Source organism: Hypanus sabinus, chromosome 1, assembly GCF_030144855.1.
Source record: "Hypanus sabinus isolate sHypSab1 chromosome 1, sHypSab1.hap1, whole genome shotgun sequence".
Lineage (NCBI taxonomy): Eukaryota > Metazoa > Chordata > Chondrichthyes > Myliobatiformes > Dasyatidae > Hypanus > Hypanus sabinus.
The window spans coordinates 43,557,479-43,578,882 of record NC_082706.1 but is presented as its reverse complement, the minus strand read 5'-3'; the positions used below and the strand labels follow the sequence as shown (position 1 = coordinate 43,578,882).

The following is a 21,404-nucleotide window of genomic DNA, read 5'->3' as shown; positions in this document are numbered from 1 at the left end:
CTCTTTACAATTCATATTCTCAGTATTTGCACTTTGGTTGTTTGTCACTCCTTGTCTGTTTATGTATAGTTTATTGTGAACTCTGTTGAATTGATTTTTAACTGTAAAATGGCTGCAAGAAATTGATTATGTAGCATGTGATCATATATATGTATGTACTTTGTTAATAAATTTACTTTGGACTTTGCACTACCTCTAATTCCCTCCAGCTTCTACACCCCTCCCTATCTCTGTAACCCTCTCTAGACTCCACACCCCCGCCCACCTCTGTGATCCCCTCTGACTTCGACACCTCTCAAAGTTTCTATAATCCTTTCTGTCACTGTGATCTCCTCTGACCCTGTCTCTGTGAACTCCTCCAACCCTTATGCCCCTCCCTGTCTATGTAACCACCTCTGGATCCTATACTCATCCCCATCTCTAAACCTCTTTGGCCCCTATACCCCTCCCTGTCTCTGTAACCCCTCCGACTTCTATAACCCTCTCTGTCACTCTGACCCCTCCCTGTCTTTGTAACTCCCTCTAGGCTCTACACCCCTCCCTGTCTCTGTGATTTCCAGCCTCTAGCCTCCTCCCCATCTGTTTGAAGACCCCCTCCCCCCAGTGGTTGCTAGAAGGACCTAGAATCCTTTCCTGCTTCTACGCATAATTCTCTTTGCCTCCACATGCTCTCCCTATCACATCTCTGTGTTGTGTATGTAATGTCCTTTGGTGGTGAGGGGGTGATTGGCTTAATGATCACCAAGTGTCTATTCCTGCAGATCAGCGACGTTCCCCAGTGTCACGATGCCCAGCATTCTCCTGTGGAATTGGGGGTGTCCCACAAATGCTTTTGTTCTCTGCAGCCAGGGCTGGCGCCAAGACCCCTAGTACTTCCCTGGCCTGCCTCTCGACGTGTGTTGGTGGGGAGGGTCATCCCTGCCACCACAACATGGAATTCTATCATTCTGGTCTTTCTCTTTCCAGGCACTCTCGGACATGACGATCCTGCAACGGAGGATTCCACTCTGCTTCCGTGAGTCTGGGATGACTCCCCTCAGGAAATTGTCAGTGGATTTGATCAAGACATACAAGCACATAAATGAGGTGAGCAGATGGCTGTGGTGACCTAACTCCTGTCACACTGGACCTCCCTATCCTTGGGCTGGGGTTAGTGAGGGTCCCCATTTTTTCCTCTTAGTTCAGCTACAGCTGAGAAGCAGGCTCTGTAGCCCACAATGTTAATGTCAGCAGAATGCCAAATTAAACTAAATCCCTTGTGGTCCATATCCCTCCATTACCACTACCTGGCAGCATATTCCAGGCCCTCACCACACTCAGAATCAGAATCAGGTTGATTATCACCGGCACATGGCGTGAAATTTGTTAACTTAGCAGCAGCAGTTCAATGCAATACATAATCTAGTAGAGAGAGACAGAGAAAAAATAAAACAAAATAAATAAACAAGTAAATCAATTACTTATATTGAATAGATTTTTTAAAATGTGCAAAAACAGAAATACTGTATATTTTTTAAAAAAGTGAGGTAGTGTCCAAAGCTTCAATGTCCATTTAGGAATCTGATGGCAGAGGTGAAGAAGCTGCTCCTGAATCGCTGAGTGTGTGTCTTCAGGCTTCTGTATCTGTGAGGAAAGGGCATGTCCTGGGTGCTAGAGGTCTTTAATAATGGACACTGCCTTTCTCAGACACCGTTCCCTAAAGATGTCCTGGGTACTTTGTTGGCTAGTGCCCAAGATAGAGTTGACTAGATTTACAACCTTCTGCAGCTTCTTTCGGTCCTGTGCACTAGCCCCTCCGTACCGGACAGTGGTGCAGCCTGTCAGAATGCTCTCCGTGTTACAACTGTAGAAGTTTTTGAATGTTTACATGCTAAATCTCTTGAAACTCCTAATAAACTGTAGCCGCTGTCTTGCCTTCTTTATAACTACGTTGATAAGTTGAGACCAGGTTAGATCCTCAGACATCTTGACACCTGGGAACTTGAAGCTGCTCACTCTCTCTACTTCTGATCCCTCTATGAGGATTGGTATGTGCTCCTTCGTCTTACCCTTCCTGAAGTCCACAATGAGCTCTTTGTCTTACTGACACTGAGTGCCAAGTTGTTGCTACGGCACCATTCCACTAGCTGGCATATCTCACTCCCGTATGCCCTCTTGTCACCACCTGAGATTCTACCATCAATGGTTGTATCGTCAGCAAATTTGTATATGCCTAGCCACACAGTCATGTGTATACTGAGAGAAGAGCAGTGGGCTAAGCACACACCCCTGAGGTGCACCAGTGTTGATCGTCAGCGAAGAGGATATTTTATCACCAATCCGTACAGATTGTGATCTTCCGGTTAGGAAGAAAAGGATCCACTTGCAGACGGAGGTCCAGAGATCCAGGTTCTACAACCTCTCAGTCAGGATTGTGGGAATGACGGTATTAAATGCTGAGTTATAGTCAATGAACAGCATCCTGATGTAGGGTGTTTGTGTTGTTTAGGTGGTCTAAAGCCAAGTGGAGAGTCATTGAAATCCTGTCTGCCGTTGAACTATTGTGGTGATAGGCAAATTGCAATGGGTCCAGGTCCTTGCTGAGGCAGGAGTTCAGTCTAGTCATAACCAACCTCTCAAAGCATTTCATCACTGTCGATGTGAGTGCTACTGGGCGATAATCATTGAGGCAGCCCAAATTATTCATCTTAGGCACTGGTATGATTGTTGTTTTTTTGAAGCAAGTGGGAACCTTTGCCTGTAGCAGTGAGAGGTTGAAAATGTCATTGAATACTCCCACTAGTTGGTCGGCACAGGTTTTCAGAGCCTTACCATGTACTTCATCAGGACTTTCTGCCTTGTGGGGTTTCCCTCTCTTTAAAGACAGTCTAACATCAGCCTCTGAGACAGAGATCACAGGGTCATCAGATGCAGCAGGGATCTTCACAGCTGTAGTTGTGTTCTCTCTTTCAAAGCGTGCATATAAGACGTTGGTTCATCTGGTGTGTAAAATCAACTTGTTCCAACATCTCCCTTCAACTTTTCCTTTTTCACTATGAGTGTATCCTCTAGTACTTGACGTTTATACCTTGGGATGAAGATTCTGACTGTCTAACCAACCTTTACCTCGTAATTTTATAAATTTCTATTAGCTCCTATAACACCTATAACACCATAAGACATAGAAGAATTAGGCCAATCAGGCCATTGAATCTGCTCTGCCATTTGATCACAGTTGATTTATTATCCATCTGTGGCAATTCCATAGATTCAACACCCTCTGGCGAAAGAAATTCTTCTTCTCTCTGTTTTAAAGGGATGTCCTTGAATTCTGAGGCTGTGCCATCCAGTCCTAGACTCCCCCACTACAGGAAACATGCTCTCCTTATACACCCTATCTCGGCCTTTCAATATTCAATAGGTTCAATAGGTACATTTAATGTCAGAGAAACATACATTATATACATCCTGAAATTCTTTTTCTTTGCAAACATCCATGAAAATAGAGGAGTGCCCCAAAAATGACAGTTATATGTTAGAACCCCAAAAGCCTCCCCACCCTGAACTTCCACCCCTCCCATAATTAGTAGCAGCAAAGCAACAACCCCTCCCGCCCATTAGCAAAAAAGCATCAGCACTCCCCACCAAAGTGTGTGACAAAGCATCAATAAAGACACAGACTTGCAGTACCCCAAAGAATATTCGTTCTCCTGGTAATCCAACATACCACAGGCGCTCTCTCCCTCTCCCTCTCCCTCTCCCTCTCCCTCTCCCTCTCCCTCTCCCTCTCCCTCTCCCTCTCCCTCTCCCTCTCCCTCTCCCTCTCCCTCTCCCTCTCCCCCTCTCCCTCTCCCCCTCTCCCTCTCCTCCTCTCCCTCTCCCCCTCTCCCTCTCCCCCTCTCCCTCTCCCTCTCCCTCCCTCCCTGATAAGGTAAAAAGAGATGTCCCCGTTTCACAGCGAGAGGGGAGACGTAACAAAGCAACTCACTGATTTATGGTGTTAAAAGTCTGTTGCGCCATTTTTTCCGAGCTCTGTGCCCAAAGAACTGGGATCATTCTCATGAATCTCCTCTGGATGCTCTCCAATGTCAATACATCCTTTCCTAGATAAGGGACCCAAAATTGCTCACAGTACTGCCAAGTTCAGTCTGACCAGCTTTATAATGCCTCAGCATTACATCCTTGACATTGTATTTGGCTTCCTTACTCTTGACTCAACCTGCAAGTTAAACTTTAGGGAATCCTGCAGAGGACTCCAAGTTCTTTTGCACCACTGATTTTTGATTTTTGAATTAGAAAATATTCTATGCCTTTATACTTTCTACCAAAGTGTATGACCAGACACTTTCCTACACTATATTCCATATGCTACTTCTTTGCCCATTCTCCGAATCTGTTCCTTCCGCAGATTCCCTGCTTTCTCTATGCTACCTACCCCTACTTGTCTCCCCTCAGCCTCCGCTGTTCTCAGAGAAAACAACCCAAGCTTGTCCAACCTCTCCTTGTAGCTCATACCCTGTAATCCAGGCAGCATCCTGTTAAATGTCCTCTGTACTCTCTCCATAACCTGCACAGCTTTCCTGTAATAGGGTGGCCAGAGTTGTACACAATTCTCAACGTGTGGCCCAACTAATGTTTTTTTTATGGAGTTGAAACGTGACTTCCTGAGTCTTGTACTCAATACCCCGATCGATGAACACAAGCATACCATGTGCCTTTATACCTTATCTAGTTGCAGGGTCTCTTTCAGAGAGCTGTGGACTTGGATCCCCAAATCCCTCTGTACTCTTTCCAGCTTATTGGAACAGTTTAGTGAGTTATGGACCTAATGCAGCCAAATCAGGCTAGCTCAGATTGATATTTTGACTTGGTCTCTGTGACTCTCTCTACTCATCAGATCCACTTATTGTTTTGACTGTTCCCAAAATGTATACCTTCCCTCTAAACCCTGCCATCACAGATGCCGCCTGACCCACTGAGTTCCTCCAGTAGCTTGTCCTTTGTTCGGGATCTCAGTGTCTGCAGTCTCTTATGTAATAATTAACCAGTGCCGAATTGTCTGGGGGTGACTGACATTCCATAGGGTTTTCCAAATGGACTGAGCTTTATGGAAAGTTGAGAGGTTGACATGGGAATTGGGTGCATTTGGTTAGTTGGCTTAACGCAAACTATAGGAATAGCACCTTGTATTCCACCTGGGTAGTCCACAACCTGGTGGCATGTACACTGAATTAGAATCCGGTCTATTATCACTGGCTCATATCATGTGAAATTTTGTTGATTTGTGGCTGCAGTACAGTACAGAAACATAAAATCACTATAAATTACAAAATAAATAGGAGCAAAAAAGGGAATAGCAAAATAGTGCTCATGGGTTCCCGGACCATTCTGAAAAATGATGATGGCGGGGAAGTAGCTGTTCCTGAATCATTCAGACTCCTGTATCTCCTCCATAATGGTAGTAATGATAAGAGGACATGTCCCAGATGGTGATGGTTACCTGCATTAGAGATGATGGAAGCACTGGAGATGTGCTTAATGGTGGACAGGTTTGTACTCATGAGGGAGCTGGCAGAGCCATCAACCCTCTGCAATCTCTGGCGATCCTGTGTGTGGGATCCTCTGTACCAGGCAGTGATGCAATCTGTCAGAGTGCTCTCTATCTTTATAACTTTGCAAGATTCTTTGGTAGCATATCAAATCTCCTCAAACTTGAGAATTCAATGTTTGAATTAGAATTAAAGCAATGAATTCTGATATTCCTTCCTCTCTTTGTTTCTAGTCTCTTCCCTCCTGATCTCCCTAACTCCCATCATCCTATCTCTCAATTTACACATCTCATAGTCCTCCCAGTGGTTCCTCTCTCTTATTACTCCCACCTGCTTACCCATGTCCCTCCCTTTTCCCTTTCTTTTCCATTCTTCACCTACCTTTCCTATCAGATTGAATCATCTGGATCAACACATATAAATGCTGGAGAAACTCAGTGGGATCTGGCAGCAACTATGATGGAAAATGAACAGTCAATGTTTCAACGTCTCAGCCTGAAACATCGACTGTTCGTTTCCCTCCATAGATGCTACCTGACCTGCTGAGTTCCTTCAGCATTTTATGTACGTTGATCCAGATTTCCAGCATCTGCAGCCTCTCTTGTGTCTCAACCATCTGCACTGTTGTTGCCTCTACCCATCCTAGCTTCTGACCTTGTTCCCATCTTCCTTTCCTCCCTTTGTCTATGACCCTCTCCTCACCTGTATCTAGCTCTCCCTTTTTCTCAGTTTCTCTATCTTCACTGCATTGTTCTCAGGCTGAGGCTTTTCATTCTAGAGTGTCTGAGATGTCCACCTTCTTCAAAGAATAGGGTTTCTCTTTCACTACTCTCATCTGCATCTCCTCCATTTCCTGCATATCTGCCCTCATCCCATCCTCCTACCCCACAAATCTCTGTATCCAGCACATCATTTTAACTTCGGCCATCTGCAGGTAAGGCAATGCCTTACCTACGAGTCTTTCAAAGTCATCCACTGTATTCAGCTCTCCAGCTGTGGTCTCCTAGATGTTGGTGAAACAAGACAAAGATTAGTGGACCGCTTCATCGAGCACCTTTGCTCCACCAGCCACAAAAGACACGATTCCCAGTGGCTTTCATTTTAATTCAACTTCCAATTCCCATTCTGTCATTTCTGTCTATGGCCTCCTCAACTGCCATGATGAGGCCACTCTCAGGTTGAAGGAGCAACACCTTGTATCCCATCTGTGTCCCCTTAAACCTGATGGCATGAACATCGATTTCCCTGATCTGGTAATTTCTTTCTTTCTACCACCCCTGCCAACCATTCCCCCTTTTATCCACTCCCCATTTTGGTACTTGTCCTCCTTCCCTTTCTTCCATGGTTCAGTCTCCTATCAGATTCCTCCTTCAGGTCTTTACCTCTTCCACCTAACACCTCCCAGATTCCTACATCATCCCCTTCCTCCACCACCCACCCTCCATCCCCTCACCTGGCCTCACCTATCAACTTTCAGCTTGCACTCCTTCCCCTGCTCCCCATCTTTCTAATGTGCTACTGCCCCTTTCCTTTCCAGTTCTGATGAAGGGTCTCAGTGTGAAACATCGTCTGTTTATTCCCCTCCTTTGATGTGGCCTCCAACAATCTGTGTTTGTTGTCCACTATCAACTGCCAGCTCTTGCTCTGTCATTCCTCTTCCACCTCTCTCCTTCTCAGTCTTCCCATCCAGATGAAGGGTTTGGATCCCCAAACATTGCCTGTGTCTTGCCCCACCCACAGATGCTGCCTGACCTGCTAGGTTCCTCTAGCAGCTTGTCTTTTGTTCCACATCCAAGCACCTACTGTCTCTTTCACCTTCACTGGCATTACGGGAGTAGAGAGCGGGATCGTGCCTGGCTCCTGATCTGATTGAAATCCCTGTTGTCTGGGCTGCTTGCAGGTGTACTATGCCAAGAAGAAGCGGCGGGCCCAACATGTCCCTCCGGATGACTCCAGCAACAAGAAAGAACGGAAGGTGTACAATGAAGGCTATGATGATGATAACTATGACTATATTGTGAAGAATGGGGAGAAGTGGATGGACCGATACGAGATCGACTCCCTCATCGGGAAGGGCTCCTTTGGACAGGTAATCTGTGGGCAGGCTGCAAAGCATAGAACAAATTAGGCCATTCAGTCCATCAAGTCTGCTCTGCCATTTGATAATCATGCCCTTACTAATCAAGAAACTATCAATGTTTGCTTTATATATGCACAATGACTTGGTCTCCATAGCTGTCTCTGGCAATGAATTCCATAGACTAACCACATTCTGACTAAAGGAATTCCTCCTCATCTCAGTTATAAAAAAAATGTCCTTTTATTCTTAAAGGAATTCCTCCTATCTCAGTTATAAAAAAATGTCCTTTTATTCTGAGGCAGTGCCTTCTGGACCTAGACACTCTCATGCTGGAAAAGTCCTTCATGTCCACTCTTTCTACTGGCTTTTCAGTATTGAGTTGGTTTTAACGAGATGTCCCCTCATTGATCAGACCACACTTGGAGTATTGTGAGCAGTCTTGGGCCCTTATCTAAGACGAGATGAACTGGCATTGGAGAGGTCCGGAGGAGGTTCACAAGATAATCCCAGGAATGAAAGGGTTAATGTATAAAGAGCATTTGATGGTCCTGGGCCTTTACTTGCTGGAGTTTAGAAGAATTAGAGATGATCTTATTGAAACCTATGGAATATTGAAACAGTCCTGGACAGAGTGGATTGTGGAGAGGATGTTTCTGTTGTGATGAGTCTCTGACCTTGACAGCAGCCATCAGTATGAGAGGAGTTTCATTACGCCAGAGAGTGCTGAATCTATGGAATTCATTGCCATGGGCTCTGTGGCATTGAGTATATTTAAAGCTGAAGTTGATAGGTCTTGATTAGAAGGGTGTCAAAGGTTACATGGAGAAAGCAGGACAATGGTTTGAGAGGGATAATAAATCATGCCATGATGGGAAAGGCAGAGCAGACTTGATGGGCCTCTACAGTATCTATGGTTTAAGGTCATTCTTCTGAATTCTGGTGAGTCAGCTCAGCCCTCAAACACTATCTCCTGTTAAACTTTCTTAGTAGTACTATCCTCGTCAAACCTCTTCTGAACCTCACTCAACACTGTAACCTTTGATGCTCTTATTAATCAAGGAACTACCAACTTTTGCTTTAAATGTACCCATGACTTAGCCTATACAGCCATCTTTGGCAATGAATTCCACATATTCCTTACACTCTGGATAAGAATTTCTCTTCTCATCTCTGTTCTAAATGAATGTTCTATTTTGAAATTGTTCCATCTGATCCTAGACTCCCCCACTGGAACCATCTTCTCCACGTCCACTCTATCTAGGCCTTTCAATATTTCATAGGTTTCAATGCAGTCCTTCCTCTCATTCTTCTAAACCATAATGAATATAGCCTCAGAGCATCAACAACCTTGTGTCCTTGTCTGCCTTGAGCGTTTGAAGGTGGCGTCGACGCTACTTTGCTCACACTCTCTCTCTCTGTTTCCCCTCACCGCTCTTCACTAACCACCCCCACCCACCCCTCCCCCCAAGCAGGTAGTGAAGGCGTATGACCACCAAGAGCAGGAGTGGGTGGCGGTGAAGATCATCAGAACAAGAAGGCCTTCCTGAACCAAGCCCAGATTGTAGCTGCGCCTCCTGGAGCTCATGAACAAACACGATACCGAGATGAAGTACTACATAGGTAGGGCTGCCTGCCTGCGCAGGCGTGGGGCGCCGCATGTCTTTGTACCCAGCTGCTTCTTGCAGGATAGGTAGCTGAGCTGCATTCAGCTGTGGGAAACACATGCTGTGCTAGTCAGTCAAGCTGTGAGGCTCGCGGTAGAGCAAGCTCGCCTTAGACCAGTTGGGCAGCACAGTGGCTTCTTCCTCTCCACTCCTAGTCCTTGATTCAACCTCCGCTCTGTCTTTGTGTGAAGTCTGCATGTCAACGTAGAATAATGCAGCACCGTCCACAGAGCTGTTCTGGATAAATTAAACTAGTACCTAATCGGTCCATTCTGCTCACAGAATGTCCATTCCCTCCTGCTTGCATATTTATGTGCACATGTAAATGCCTCTTGAACACCTCTGTCATATTTGCCTCACCACCACCTCTAGCAATGTTCAGGTATCCACCATTGTTTGTGGTAATGGGGGGCAGGTACTTGATCCCACACAATTTAAACTTCCTCTCTCACTTTAAAAGTCTGTCTTAACATTTAATAGAGATTTAACTTGGGAAGATGGACACCAGCTGTCTACTCTATCTGTGCCTCTCAATCTGTAAGCCTCGATCAGGTCTCCCTCAGCCTCGGCTGCTACAGAGAGAACCAACACAAGTTTGCCCAGCTAATAAAAGCAACATGCCATATGTCTTCTTCGCCCCCTATCAGCCTGTGCAGGCATTTACAGGGAGCTGTGGACTTAGATACCAGATCCATCTCTGCTTCGCCTCTGTTAAGGGCTCTCCATGAATTGTGTCTATTCATTTACATTGAAATGTTTGAAGGTTAGTTGAGGGGTGGGGTACTGAGGGTGATGGGAAGTGGCACAAAGAAGAAAGTTCCCTGTGACCCCCATGGGTGTTACACATGCAAAATGAAAGATGTGTGGCATTTGTGGGTTAATTGCTGTGAATTCGCCCCCCCCCCCAGTGTATGGGTGAGGGATAGACTCTGGGGTGGAGAGTTGAGGGGAATAACAAGAGGGGGTGTCAGTGCCATGTCAGGTGAAGTTACCACCTCTCCGCTCCAGCTATCCTGCACAGAGTTTGCATTTTCTCCTGTGACTGGTGTGGGCTCCTCGAGGGTTGCTAGGTTAATCAGCCACTAAACTATCCAAGGGAGCATCAGTGGGAGGGAATCAGTGATGCTGTAAAAGAAATAAAGCAGGATTTGGGTAGAGTTTGTGTCAATGGGTGGGTGATGCCCGTCATGGAACTGGTGGTCCGAAGGACAGTATGTGCACCATGACACCCAGCAGCTCCTTTCCTACTGCCCGCCAGCTTCACCTGAAGCGACACTTCATGTTCCGCAACACCTGTGCTGGTGTTTGAGCTGCTCTCCTACAACTGTACGACCTGCTGCGCACACCAACTTCCGCGGCGTCTCCTCACCTCACCGCAAGTTTGCTCAGCAGATGTGCACGGCCCTGCTCTTCCTGGCTACCCCGAGCTCAGCATCATCCACACTGCGACCTCAAGCCCGAGAACATCCTGCTGGTCAACCCCAAGCGCAGCGCCATCAAAATCGTTGACTTCGGTAGCTCCTGCCAGCTAGGGCAGCAGGTGAGAGGACTGGGGCTGGGTGGGGGGGGGGGGGGGCGGGTGTGGGTGTGTGTGTGTGTGTGTGTGTGAGTGTGTGTGTATGTGTGTGTGTGTGTGTGAAATGATCCCCCTCGGGAGATGTGTGCGTAAAATGTATCCCAGTGAGGGTCACTGTGTTTGGTGTGCCTGTAAGTCATGAGCGTGTGTGTATATAGTCGGGCTTCCTTATTCGCAGATTCCTCATGCGCGGATTCAACCAGCCGCGGATCGGGAAAACCTGGAAGTTCTCTCTCCAGCACTCGTTGTTTGAGCATGTACAGACTATTGTTTCTTGTCATTATTCCCTAAACAATACAGTATAAGAGCTATTTACATAGCATTTACATTGTATTAGGTATTATAAGTAATCTAGAAATGACTTAAAAGTACAGGCAGTCCCCGGGTTATGAATGAGTTCCATTCCTGAGTCCGTCTTTAAGTCAGATTTGAAGTCAGAACAGGTACATCCGGTATTATTTAGCATCAGTTAGTCAAACGTTTTTCTTAGTACATAGTACATATTTTACCTTTTTATGCATATAAAACACTTAAGAAACATACGTATTTAATAATTAAACCACTGCGTTGCTTAGTAATAATTGTACCTTTCATCGGGGCAGGGCCTTTCACATGCTCCGTTAAATTTGTTCTGATTGTTGACCGACTGTAGCCTAATGCTTTTCCAATGACCGATGGCGTTTCACCTCTTTTCGATCGCATTAGTACTTCCACCTTATTTTCAATCGTGATCGTGATCGTGATTATTTTCGTGAACAGAAACACTGCGGATTCAGAGCTGCGCCACTGGGTCCTAATGTCCACCGCACTGAAACATGTTAAATAAAGTCCGGGGTTTCTCTGGGTCCTAAAGACCACCACACTGAGACAGTTTAAATAAGGGACTTGAGAATTCGTGTTTTTTGGTATCCACAGGAGGGGGGCTTTCGGAACTAATCCCTGCGGATAAGGAGGGCCAACTGTATATGCAGACTTCAGTTAGCTTGGGCAACAGGTGGTAAGTGTGTGTGTGTTGATTGAAATTGGTTTATTGATGGATGAGGGGTAAATGTATTTTCCCTGTGCCCACAGATCTATCAGTACATCCAGAGCCGTTTTTACCGCTCGCCTGAGGTGCTTCTTGGGATGCCCTATGATCTCTCCATTGACATGTGGTCATTGGGCTGCATTCTGGTGGAGATGCACACAGGAGAGCCTCTCTTCAGTGGGTGCAATGAGGTAAGATTCGATGTTTGTACCATCAAATACATCTGGGTGGGGACGTGTTAGACACAGTGAGGTTCCCTCTGCCCCATCCCATCACACACTCCTGGAGTCAGACACAGAGTGAGGTTCACTCCGCCCCATCCCATCACACACTCCTGGAGTCAGACACAGAGTGAGGTTCCCTCTGCCCCATCCCATCACACACTCCTGGAGTCAGACACAGAGTGAGGTTCACTCCGCCCCATCCCATCACACACTCCCGGGGTCAGACACAGAGTGAGGTTCACTCCGCCCCATCCCATCACACACTCCTGGAGTCAGACGCCGAGTGAGGTTCCCTCTGCCTCATCCCATCACACACTCCCGGGGTCAGACACAGAGTGAGTTTCCCTCCACCCCATCCCATCACACACTCCTGGACCAGAGATGGGGTGATGCTGCCTCCACGCCATCCTGACATTCATTCGCTCGTTGAGTTGACGGGGTGGAAATAAACCTCCCAAGTGTTCTACTGGGAATCTGCATGACCATACTGCCCCCACTCCTCTTTCTACATCTCATCCTGTTGAATGTAACATGTGGCTCCTGTTCTGTCATTAAGGTGGATCAGATGAATAAGATAGTGGAGGTTGTTGGCATACCTCCCACTCACATGCTGGAGCAAGCCCCGAAAGCACGCAAGTACTTTGAAAAGCTGTCAGATGGGCTGTGGGCCATCAAGAAGGTCAAGGACGTGAAGAAGGTATGTCTGATTGATGCTTGTAGATGTAGTCAGCAACATTTCTTGCACAGTATGTTTGCTCAACATGTGCTCTTAGCTAGTTTAGGGCAGAGAAATGGTGTGCGTGAGTGAAAGTAAGGACTGATTTGTAAAATGATGAGGGGTGCAGAGGGAAGGAGCATCTTCAAGCAGCGTCACCGTGGTGCAACGGGTAGAGCTGCTGCTTCTCAGCTCTACCCAGCCGGATTTGATTCCGACCTCCAGCGCTGCCTTTGTGGAATTTGCACATTCTCCCAGTAACCACGCGGGTTTTCCCCCAGCCTGTCCGGTTCCCTCCGATATCCCAATGATGCTGGTGGTTTGGTTAATTGGCTGCTGTAAATTGCCTTCTGAAGTGTGCAGGTGTGTATTGAAATTGTGGGGCTAATAAGACAGTGATTAATGTAGGTTGGATGTTGCTGGTCAGCACATACTCAATGGGCTGAAGGGCCTATTTCTGTGCTGTACCTCTGTATGCCCATCACGTCCCTGGAGTGGAGGAGGCTGAGGAGTGGCCTTTTAGAGTTTTATAAAATCATGGGGGTGTAGATCAGGTCACTGTATCTAAAAGAAGAGGACATAGATTTAAGGTGAGAGGTGAACAATTTAAAGTGGAGACCTGAGGAACCAGTTTTTCACCCAGAGGTTGTTGGTAATATGGAACAAGCTGCCAGTGGAGGTAATAGAGGTGGATACAGTGAGAACATTGAAAAGGATAGGAAAGGTGTAGAGGGAGAAGTTAAGTTGTAGCTTTGTAACTCAGGTTAGGTAGTAATCTGGAGCATTGTATTGAGTTTGCCTCATTACAGGAAGGAGAGGGTGCAGAAAGGTTTCACTGGGGTTAGGGGGCATATGCTATGGGGAGAGGTTGGACAAACTTGGGATGTTTTTCTAGAGTGGCTGAGGCTGTGGAGGAGACCTGATGGAAGTTTACAAAGTTATGGGAGGCGTAGATAGATGGCCAGTATTACTTTTTCCAAACTGGAGCAGTCTAATACTCAAGCGCATGCATTTAAGTTGCGAGGGGTAAGTTGAAAGGAGATTTACACGGAAGGTGGTGGGTTCCTAGAGTGTGCTGCCAGAGGTGGTGGTGGAGATTGATATGATAGGCACATAGATGTGCAGGGAATGGAAGGATGTAGACTTTTTGCATAGGTAGAAGGGATTGGTTGAGTTTGGAGTTAATGATTTAGTATAGCATTGTGTAGATCTTACATCTAATAAATGAGCCTCCTCAACTCTTCAGAGATTCACCACCTTCCATGAAAAGAAGTTTGCTTTTTAGCGTACGCACATATTGTATGAGTGGCCACTGCATGCTGTCAGCTCTGCGATTTGGCTGGGCAAGTGGCAGGAGTGGAGAGCTGGGGGCTCCTCTGATAAATCATGGGGTAGGGGATGCAGGGGAGGGAAGTGTGCATTGTAATCCCTGTCTTTCCACCCCCCCCCCCCCCCCACCTAGGAGTACCGGGCGGCTGCCTCCCGCAAGCTACACAACATTATTGGCGTGGAGACCGGGGGTCCGAGTGGGCGGAGGGTTGGCGAGCCTGGTCACACGCCAGCAGAGTACTTGAAGTTCAAGGACCTGATCCTCAGGATGCTGGACTATGACCCCAAGACGCGCATCACCCCTTTCTATGCACTGCAGCACAACTTCTTCAAGAAGACACTGGATGAAGGCACAAATACCTGCAGCAGTATCTCCACCAGCCCCTCCGTGGAGCACAGCCAATCTACCAGCAATGCCAGCTCCCTGTCCAGCTCAGGTAAACCCCCTACCTTGCTGCCTACTTCTCCCCACTTTCAGAACTGGGGTTTGGGCAGAGGCTTGTCTGGGTTGCTACCTTCCTCCTCACCTCCAGAGTTGGAGTTCTGACAGTGGTTCATGTGGGCTGCTACCTCCTTCCCATCTCTGTCTCATCAGGGAATCTTGGGCAGGTGGGGAGGCATGGGAGTCTGTAGTCAAATACACTTTAGTGAGCCCTTTGTTGGAGATAGAGGATGGGCAAGATTCCTACCCCTCACTGCCCAGTGATCCTGGATTAGAGAGAGAGAGAGATGTGGTGGGGGAAATCAACCGGGGGTTCTGCTCCCCCTCACTGCCCAGTGATCCTGGATTAGAGAGAGAGAGAGAGAGATGTGGTGGGGGAAATCAACCGGGGGTTCGGCTCCCCCTCACTGCCCAGTGATCCTGGATTAGAGAGAGAGAGAGAGATGTGGTGGGGGAAATCAACCGGGGGTTCTGCTCCCCCTCACTGCCCAGTGATCCTGGATTAGAGAGAGAGAGAGATGTGGTGGGGGAAATCAACCGGGGGTTCTGCTCCCCCTCACTGCCCAGTGATCCTGGATTAGAGAGAGAGAGAGATGTGGTGGGGGAAATCAACCGGGGGTTCTGCTTCCCCTCACTGCCCAGTGATCCTGGATTAGAGAGAGAGAGAGATGTGGTGGGGGAAATCAACCGGGGGTTCTGCTCCCCATCACTGCCCGGTTACTCCTGGGTTAGAGATGGGGGGGGTAATCATATAGGGTTCCTGTTACCCGTAATTGCCCAGTTATTCCAGGAGAGAAAGAGAGTGAGAATGTAAATATCACCATCAGCCAGAGTTCCTGCTACCCATCACTATCCAGCCTCTCTGACTGAGAATATGAGGAGATCAACTGGGGTACAGTAATGGTGGAGACAGGTCTGTCGCTGTATAACACCAGGGTACAATACCAGCGGAAACATGTTTGTCTCTATTTAACACTGGGGTACAGTACTAGTGGGGACAGGTCTATCATTATATAACACCGGGGTACAGTGGGGGTGGGTCTTCCACTGTATAACACCAGGAAGGACAGTTCTGTCACTGTAAAACACTGAGGTGCAGTTTGTAATGGTTTGAAGATTTATATTGTTACATCACGTTCTTTCATGGTTATTGAATGCCATTTATTTTTACAAACGGCTTGCACCAGATGGTGGGTCCAAGGTGGATTGCTGGTCACCCGCTGATTACCATCAGAATCGTGTTCTTTTGCTGCTGGATCCCTTGTGTATGTGGAGTCCGTGTTGTGTAGTGTTTATGTACCTGTGTCTGCTCTCTCAATGTTTTATTGCTTCCTGCTTTTCTCTCTTCTCCACCTCTTTCTGTGTGACCCACTCCCTCCCTCCACCGCTAACCCCTTGAACCATTCCTGCTCTCAGGTGCTTCCAGTGGCTCATCCAGTGACAACCGGAACCAGCGGTACCCCAACCGATACTTCAACCATGCCGAGGCCCCCACCGACTGTGAAATGCACAGTCCGCAGGTACGAAAGTCTCCAGGAGCACCTCGTCTCTCACCGGGAGGCAGCCTTCTGTCCACGCGCGGCCGGGTGGGGATGGCTGGACGTCGAGAAACATCCTCTCTCTTTAGGTGGGGTGGTGGGGAGGAGGGTGGAGGAAGAACAACCTTCTTTACTTGAGAACCAGCGTGGAGAGGGAAGTTCAGCTCCAACACAGACCTAAGACGCAGTGTCTGGTTCAGAAGATCCAGCTCTCTTCCACACTCAGAAGCAACTGCTGCATGTGTGCTCTTCTCCCTCTTTCGCGTTTCACTCGAGGTTTCTGCCTTGGAGCCCGTGAAATGGGCACCTCTTCAATGGAGGAGGGGGAAGGACTGGGTTTATTCTTGTGTCTGTCAATTTGTTTTCTTTCTGCCTTTCTCTGTCTTAACACTGTGATGTCCTCTCGTGAGTGCTCACGTGTGTGTGTGTGTGTGTGTAATCATGTGCACAGATGCCTGCCACCATTCTTTCTTTCATTCAGTCCAAAGGCAGGGAAGTGGGGTGCAGGATGGTGTGCGGTTTTGAGTGGCTTTGATTGCTGCCCCCTAGCCAGCCCCTTGTGCCCTTGGGAGCTGCTTCACTCTTCTCAGGTGACCCGTGGGCGAGGGGCTTGTCCAGATCAACCTGCCTCCCCTTTGGGGTTCTCTCTCCGTTACTCATGGACTCTCCAGCGCTATATAAGGAGCCGCCCATGGGAATCACCACTCCATTTTCTGCATTTTTATTCCCTTGTCACCATGCATCTTTCCTCTTGCACCCCATCACTTTAAAAACCAGATTCTCACAGGAAAGTATGACTGGCCTCTTTGTCACCCAGTTTGCCCCCCCCCCCCCCCCCCCCCCCCCCCCCCGGAGGCTGGATCCAAGATGTGGAGGGTTGGTGGTTGGGTGGGGGAATGTCTCACTGCTGCTCCTCCAGAACTGTCCTGGAGGAGAAGAGTGCAGGGGAGGGAGCTTAGGTGCCGAACATTGAGTTGGCCATTTTCTCTCCCTTGTGGGGGTGGTGTTCCAGCTTGGGCAGCACTTCTGAGGGAGGGAAATATTAGGGAGCAGGAAGAGGCACGGGCCAGTCATGATAGTGTGCAAAACTATCAAAAGTGTGTCCGTCTTCTTCCAGCACCCCATCAGCGTGTAATAGGCTGGAGAGTGGTGCACCAGCCCATTTTTCCCCCACATGCCTCACCCTCGAAGAGGGATTGGGAAGCTAGTTTCTTCTCCTGCTGCTTGTCAGAGGTTCCACACTTGATGGGGAAATGAGGGTGGGTAGTCTGTCTCTCTGGTTTGGGAGAGATGAGTCAGCCCAGAAAGAGGCACTTCAGCCAAACCAGTCCATACTGAATATCCAAGCTCACCCCATTTGCCTGTGTTTTGTCCACATCCTTATGAAAGTAATTGAATCCTCAGCTGTACAATTCTGCCATGATCTCATGATCTAACTCTTGCACTCAGTGCCCTGATTGATGAAGGCCAGTGGGCCAACCACCACCTCCACCATCCTGTCCACTATGACGCTACTCTTAGGGAGCTGAGTGCGCCCTCCCCCCACCTCCCCATCATCTTACCAGCACAAGGAGGAGGAATATCATTAGGCCATTTACCCATTAGGTCTGTTCTGCCATTCAATCATGGCTGATTCAACCCCATTCTCCCTCACATCTTAATGCTTTCAGTTTTGGGGTCATGCTTGTTAACTTCTTCTGGAACCTCTCCAATACCTTTCATCCTTTCTTAGATAAGGGCCCCAAGCTGCTCTCAGTCTTCCAGTGCACTCTTCATCTTTGCTCTTACTTTCCAGTCCCCTCGAATGAATGCTAACATTGCCCCTTCTGTACTCGACCCTGCCCAAGGAGCTTCCAGGGTGCTGGAGGAGACTGCAGTGACTTCAGGGGGGCGGGGGAAAGAGGTGGAAGGGAAACCGTTTCCTCTGGGGAGGAGAAGGAAAGGAGACTCACTACTCCTTCTCCCCTAATGAGGAAAGCTGTAAGTCTGGAGTGGGTGCTCTAAGATTAGTTGGATATTCTGAGTCATATGGATTTGGGGTTATTTTTGACTGCGGAAGTAAAATTGGTCGAGATAGGTGGGCAGGGATTACATTAGAAGGGGTGGGAGGGGTTGGTGTGTGTGGTGGGGTGGTGTTTGGGTGTGAGGACATGCCTTCCCATGCTCCTCACTGACACTGACACTCTCCTGTCTTGTTTTCCCCAGGCTCCTGCTCCGGCAACCCAGCAGCAACATCTGCCCTCGCTACGCCTGTGGAACATCGGAGACGGCCCTGAGCCTACCGGTGGCCTGTACCCTCCACCCCCTCCTCCTCCTCCTCCTCCTCCTCCTCTCCCTCTCCCTCTGGCTCACCCTCCTCCCCTCCATCCTGCTGGCCATCGGCAGCCTCCTCCTCTCCAGCAACACCACCACCATCTGCAGCTCTACCGGCACCTCCGGCCTCAGCACCAGCGTCCCTTGCTGACCCTGCCCTCTTCACCACCCTCTGAACCACTGTCTCCCTCCTCCTCCTCCCATGGCTTCATTCACCTCTCTGCTCAGGGTCCTGAGATGTCTCGCCTGGATCCCTCTTGGCCCCGGGCCTCTCACCCTGCCTTCTACTCCTCTTCCTCCTCCTCTCTCGCCACCTCACCTGGGAGCATCAGGCCGCCCCGAGACGGACCCCAGCCACAGGCCACGCCCCTGGTGGGCTTCCGTGCCCCCCGCGGTTCAGCGGCAACCTCCTGATGCTGACTCCTGGTGGGAGGGTGCAATTGGGTGTGTGAGAGTGAGGGGGGCTGTATGTCAAAATGAGAAAAAGCCATAACACTGAACAAGAGCTATGGGGTGGGTGGGTGGGGCCAGGATCAGTGTGAGAGGGGAAAGGGGTGGGGAATCTCACGGCAACTTCAAACCCGAGCTGGACTGCCAATGTATATTTTCCCCTCAACCCCTTATTTATTTAAAAATTTGTACTGGAGCTCAAAAGGGTTTTGTTTATTGCTGAGCAAATGGAAAAAGGAGCTTCTCCTGCCTGCCTCCCCAAGATGGGCTTCCCTCCTCTTCTTTCCCCCCCACCCCACTCCCTACAATCTTGCTAATTCCACAACTTCAATTTGAAGGCACTGGGACACTAAACATCAATTTCTGGAAACCCCCTCCCTGCACCCCAGCTCCTCCCCGGTTCCTGCTTCATCTTTGCCCCCTCCTGCACTGGTTGACAAGAGGGATTTCAGCTGGGTCATTCAGAGCACTCGCTCTGTATCACTCACATTTCTCTCTCCCTATCTCTATCTCTATCTCACATTCTTTACTTCAGCCCCTCTCCACCCGGTATCTTCCCTCCTTCAATCATCCCAACCCAGTCCCAGCACCGCACTGACTTCATTCTGAATGGAAATGCCAGGCTCTTAATCTGAGCCCAACTGAAACTCACCCCCCTACCATCCTCCCCTCTGTAGGTGGGTCACGTGTTACCTGCCCAGAGAGGTGGTGGAGGGTGGGATTGCTGGAGAAATCATGAAAGTATTGAACCCCACACATCCCCTGCTCCTGCTCTTTGCTTATGACAGATGTATCTCCTGGGAATCTGCAGGAATCGGTGCAGGAGGGTGAAGAAGCAGTGATCAGGAGCATGAGGACAACCAGCCGTTGTGGTCTCTCTTTTTCTTTTATTTATTGTACCAAAGACGGCCGAGAGGTATAACGGGGGGGGGGGGGGGGGGAGATCTCTAATGACTGAAAACAGTAAAGGGGGGAGGGTGGGACAATGGGTAACTGTACAGGATTTTAGATTTGTCTTTTAAATTTCTTTTTTCCTAACACTTTGTTTTAAAAATATATATATATATATATGTGTGTGTGTGTGTGTGGATATATATATATATATATATATATAAAAAAGAAAATCACTGGCAGGTTTGTGAATTGTTGAGTGCCGTTTGCCATGCGATGGGTCTGTTCACAAGCAGAGTGACGCAGGGAGGTTGCCACACTGGAGCCGGAAGCAGGTCGTTATTGGGTCACAGAACCACTTTAGATATTCAGTACACCTCTCACCAGCCCTAGTTGTTCATTTTGGGGTGGAGGGGGGTTGGTTCCATGGATGTACAAACTATCCTGTTACCTGTTCTCTGGGGCTCAAGGTTCTGAATCTGAACAATCACCATTGTGTACAGTCTATGAGGAAAACATACAAGTTTCATTTTTTGCAAGGGATGAAACCAATCAGGATGACTCTGTCACTGTGTAACACCAGGGTACAGTACCGATGGGGACAGGTATGTCACTGTATAACACCAGGGTATGGTACCGGTGGGGACGGGTCTGTCACTGTATAACACCAGGGTATGGTACTGGTGGGGACGGGTCTGTCACTGTGTAACACCAGGGTACGGTACTGGTGGGGATGGGTCTGTCACTGTGTAACACTGGGGTACGGTACCAGTGGGGACGGGTCTGTCAGTGTGTAACACCGGGGTATGGTACCAATGGGGACAGGTGTGTCACTATATAACACTGGGGTATGGTACCAATGGGGATGGGTCTGTCACTGTAACACTGGTATGGTACCAGCGGGGATGGGTGTCTCAGAGTTGAGAAAGATAATGGCTTGAAACAAAGAAGACTGGAACCACTCATCGCATCGGGCAGTTCTCTGGAGAGTGGATCGTCCAGCATTCGTCCTGATTTATTATTGTCACCTGTACTGTGAAAAATTTGTCTTTTATGCTGTTCATAGATTAGGTCATTACATAGTGCATTGAGGTAGAACAAGGTAAAACAATAACAATGCAGAATAAAGTAACAGCTACAGAGAGAGTACAGTGCAGGTATGCAATAAGGTGCAAGATTATAATATGGTAGATTCCATCAAGAGCTATTTAACAGCAGGGCACTGTCTGCCCTTGACAGGTAGAGCATTCTTTTACAGACTTTTGTACATTCTGCCTGATTGGAGAAGAGAGAATATCCAAGGGGGCTGGATATTCTACCAAGGCCGCAGCAAGTGTAGACAGAGTCCATAGAGGGAAGGCTGTGTCCAAAGCTCTCTGCAGTGTCTTGTCATCATCACCCTTCTGGATGGGCCATGTCAAGCCATAAGACATCTGGTTTGGATGTTTCCTGTGGTGACGTAAGTCCTACAACTGGATAAAGAGAACCCAATTAAATAAATAACACAAAAGCATTATATTTGTTCATTTATTTATTGAGAAAAATGATCCAGTATTACATGAGCAAACACGAGGAAATCTGCAGATGCTGGAAATTCAAACAACACACACAAAATGCCGGTGGAACA

The 21,404-nt window shown here is 48.2% G+C and overlaps 1 pseudogene; it reads left to right on the top strand.

The window, feature by feature from the left end:
- The window catches only part of LOC132393356 (dual specificity tyrosine-phosphorylation-regulated kinase 1B-like), a 59,564-nt pseudogene extending 40,623 nt beyond the window's left edge, over positions 1 to 18,941 (top strand).
- The last annotated feature ends 2,463 nt before the right edge of the window (positions 18,942 to 21,404 follow it).